The following is a 4,799-nucleotide window of genomic DNA, read 5'->3' as shown; positions in this document are numbered from 1 at the left end:
ATATATTACTGAAGCTTATTTGAAACTTAATTTTCTTGATTGCAGAATGAAAACAATATTTCCAACCTAATATGGTTGTTTATTAAATAATAGGGTAGCCATAAAGCCTCTAGCACAAATCCTAGTAGACAGCATCTGACACTATAAACATCCATTTTTATCTATTTTCTACTCTTAATGATAGAGACAGTATAGCTTAGTGAATTAGAGTTTGGGTTGTATTTAGAGAAAATGAATTCAAATCCTGGCTCTCACAAGCACTATTTGATAATGGTGAATTACTTAAGCATTCTAAACTTTGTTATCCTAATCTATAACTGGGTATAGAAATACCAACAGTTCAACGTCGTCCTGAGGATTAAATGGGATACTGTATTTAAATAGCTTTGCCAAGTGCAAGGCATGTTGCTCTTACGCTCAGTAAAGATAATTAATATTTGAGTGCTCTGAGAAGATGGTTTAAGAAGTCCCTCATAATCGATGCAAGTCTCTCTCTGATGCCTGCATTGTGTGTTGTGCCTCCCTGCTGACGAGGCATATGTAGTGACCAAGAGCAGTACATCATGAGTATCGATGAGAAGGACCATGTACGACCCCACGCATAATGCATAATGCAATGGAAATGCTATTTGACTATTATTATTATTATTAAGCTAAAATAACAGAACTTAGAGCAATTAACATTGAACCACGCTCTTGCCCGTGTTTGAAGGATGTTGTGTTAATAGGACGTATGTACATAGTACATGTGACCACTGGCTTGCATACCATTTGTGCTATAAAAAAATATTCTGTTTACTTCAAGTTCTGAGTAGCACTTTTAGGTTTTTGGAAAGCTTGATTAGCTGAAACAAGTCTGGCTGAAACGGAGTATGGCAGGGTGGCACAAATTCTGTCAGGATATGTTTTTTAAAGATTGTGGGGGAAAAAAACTGCCAAATCTGGTCCATCTGTTCACATGTGAGTTCTTCAGTATTAATAGTCTGAGCAATCGGGAGATTTACTTTACTAATCTGCGTGGCTAGTGAATCAGGTAAAAACAATTATCTTTTATCGCAGCAGTGCTGCTATTTAAAATGAGCTCAATTTGTGTTCAGAATATGATAGATCTAATACTGGTACCCCGGCAAATATACGGTATCCTAATGCTACCACTCAGAGTGAAGGAAGTATATCAATAAAAGAGAAACTCAGAAATAGTTTGTGTGAGAGCTGACTGGACTGGCAAACATGTCTGGCCACCTCAGTCCTGGTGTCATCTCTCCAGGGTCGGATTTATGCAGATTGGTTTAGAGTTACTGGAAGTTACATGGTGGGAAAAGTGAGGCCACTAGGAACAGAGAGTCGTGGGTTCTAATCATCTTTCGTATTTTCATTTGTATGATATGGATAAAATATTTAATTCTTTTAAAAATTATTTTATTTATTTATTTGTAGAGACAAAGGGAGGGAACATCCATATGTGAAACATCAATAGGTTGCCTCTCACACATCCCCCACTGGGGACCTGGCCTGCAACCCAGGCATATGCCTTGACCAGGAATCAAACTGGCAACCTTTTGATCTGGGGAACGGTACTCAACAACCCACTGAGCCACACCATTCAGGGCAAAATATTTAATTCTTTTGTGTAAAAAATATCTATTGTACTACAAAAAGCTATTGAACATATACATATATTGTGCCTGACACACAGGATATACTCAATTTATATTTGTTGAATTGTCACATTAAATAATATGTACTAAATATGCCTTCACAGCACAGTGTTCAGATATGAAATCAGTAGTATATGAATGTAGATTCTCTCCCTCTTTTTAGGTAGAAAATGATAGAAAATTGATATATACATGTGTAGATAAATAGGGGGAAAAGACCAAAGAAGCCAATCCTTCTTTCAACAAAGTATCTCCTCCAGTTACTGTCATTAAAACTTTTTATCAGTACAAATTGGTTTTTTTTTTTGAGTTTTGAAATAATTTGGCAATTGTATATGCTTCAAGGGAACAATAAGTAGCATTTATTGGATACCTACTTGAATGTCATATACTGATTGGGTCTTACCTGACTTTTTTTCACTTAAATTAGAAAACTTTCATATGAGTTAGTTATTAATACATTACCATACAGATTTTTTAAAAAATCTGAGAGTAAGAATTGCTATCTTACCCAGGATGAAACAGACATGCCATTAATATTTGGAGACCTTACAGTACAAATTAAAACTGACTCCAAATCTATGTGTGTCTTCTTATTCTATCATGCTATCCCATAATGAAAACAAAAACATTTTGAAATGGTGGGCTTTCATCTATTGTCAATGGACATTTTGGTAGCATTAACTTAAGAGAAAAGAGAAAAATATGAGACTTCTAGAGGAATGGATTGTGAAAAGAGAAGAAACTACATTGCATGAACACTTCATAGATTTTCCTTCGAGCTAAATATTGGGTTGGCCAAAACGTTCATTTAGTTTTTTCTGGAAGATAGCTCTAGTAGCACTTAGTTGTATTTAACTTCATTTAAAATGATCTTGTTAGATTGTATTGTGACAGCTCTCAAATCAGCACGCATTTAAAGAAAAGCATTAAAATTGGAGAATTTTGTGTAGTCATTTTAATATTAAAAATGGAAGAAAATACACAACATTTTTGGAATGTTATGCTTTATTATTTCAAGAAAGATAAAAATTCAACTGAAATGCAAAAAAAAGAAAGAAAGATGTGCAGTGTATGGAGAAGATGCTGTGACTGGTCAACTGTGTCAAAAGTGCTTTGCAGAACCATGTGGATTTGGGGGCAGAAAGGGGGCTCCCTTGACCACACAGCTTAGGAAGCAGGAAAGCAAGATGTAGCAGCCATGCAGAGCTTTCTCTTAGCAGCTTGGAAGATGCAGGAGAGACCATGCAGGAGGAAAGTGGTGAAAGAACTTTTGCTGGTGGGCCAAGAGAAGGTGCTACATGGTTTCGGATTAAGAACTGGAGATAGCAGCAGCAACACAGCTGATGGTGCTGGCAACTCCAGGAGATCTGCCAACTGAGCACAGATTACTGGGAGGAACTGGAAGCCTAGCTGAGTTATGGGATCAGGTTCACTGGAGTGAGCTTGGAATTGGGGACCACAGTAAAATCTGATACTTACTTCATCCCCTTTTATAACAAGGTGTCTCTCTCAGCATTGTACTGCTTAGATTTGTAGAGGAGTGACATGCATAATGTGATATTTTCATTCAACCCTCTTCAGTACATGCTTTCTTGCTTCTGTACTCAAATCAGTTGCTGTGATCTTTCACCTGAATTCCTAACTCATGCAAAGATGTTTTTGAGTGTGGACAGTTATTCAAATGGATTTTTCTGTGAGAAGACAAGCCCTGGAAACTCCCATTCCCCCACCTTGCTGACACTGTTGTGCTGATAACAGGCTTTAATAGAACGAATATATCATGTAATAGATAGAAAAAAATTACTTAAAAACATGCCTGGTTTCTAAGTATGGGAAAACTCTGTAAGTTCTTTCTAATTTAGGAGTATTGTCAAAATGACTTCTGCTTACATGAGATAGGAATGTGAAATCATGTCTTTAAAGATTAAAAAAATTGCAGATGTATTTGTCTTTGTTAGAAGCTATTTTATCTGGGTGTCTAGGTTACCTCCCAGACATTTCATCAATATGTTATATATACAACCTCAAATTAATATAGTTTCAAGTAAAATCATCACCTTCCCAAATTCACAAAGGAATTCAGTAGTTTACTAAATGCAAATCTCCCAAGCTATAAACTCCCATTCTTCTTTCTTTTCTCAAACCTGGTAGCTTTCAAATTATATTAATTCTAATTTCAAAAATGTTTTCCAAGTGTAACCATTCTTATATATCTTTATTGCCACTGCCTTAGCAGGTGAGAGTAATTAGATTACAAAGTGTCTGGTACAGTGGCAAGTAACAACTTGCCATCCAACATTGTGCAGATAGCACTAATCTAGCCTATGCTTTTTTCATTAGGAAAATTGTCCCTAGATATTTACTTCCAGTTATTGAGATTTTGGACAAGATAAATGAGGCATAATTATTAACTCCATTTACCTTGCTCAAATTCTGGATTAACTGAGAGAGGAACAAACTCAGAATGTAGAAATCAATTTACAACTTTATTAATAAACAATGTTAGGTAGGAGGAACTAACCTAGATGTGCAGCAACAATGGACTTGGTGATACTGAATCTAAGAAGTAGACAGAGTACTGTATTAAAAATGGATTAGTCATGCTCCCCATTGCAGCCAGCCTAGTAAAATTTAAATAGAGAGCAGGCAACCTATGTTTGCCTTCTCAGGACGCTGTCTCAGAAAAGAAAAAAAGAAGAGAAAATGGTTTGAGTTAGAGGCCCTGTTTATTTCTCTCTCAAGGTATTTAGGTTTCCTTAGTCCACTTCCCTGGGTAGGGGTAAGAGACAGCACAGGGAAGCTAGGATTATTTAGAGGATGAGGGAGAAAGTGTTCCACTATCATTATAACTAGAGTTGACTCAAAAGATCAACTTTATTTCCCATTTCTAATGCATGCTACTTTAAATTCATCAAACTGTGAGGTTAAGGGCACAATTCTCCATAATTCCACACTTACCCAAGGCATCTAACTCCAACTGCAAATAGTAGAGAGTTAGAAGAGTACACACAAGACCACCTTCACTTCTGACACTAACTTCAAGTATGAAGGTTTCTCAAAACCACCCTCAGGTTTAATAATTCAATAGAAAGTGTCACGGAATGTACCAAAATCTATCATACTCATGGTTATAACCAT

Source organism: Desmodus rotundus, chromosome 3 (genome assembly GCF_022682495.2).
Source record: "Desmodus rotundus isolate HL8 chromosome 3, HLdesRot8A.1, whole genome shotgun sequence".
NCBI lineage: Eukaryota > Metazoa > Chordata > Mammalia > Chiroptera > Phyllostomidae > Desmodus > Desmodus rotundus.
The sequence above is the reverse complement of the archived record's forward strand: the minus strand, read 5'-3'. Positions refer to the sequence as shown.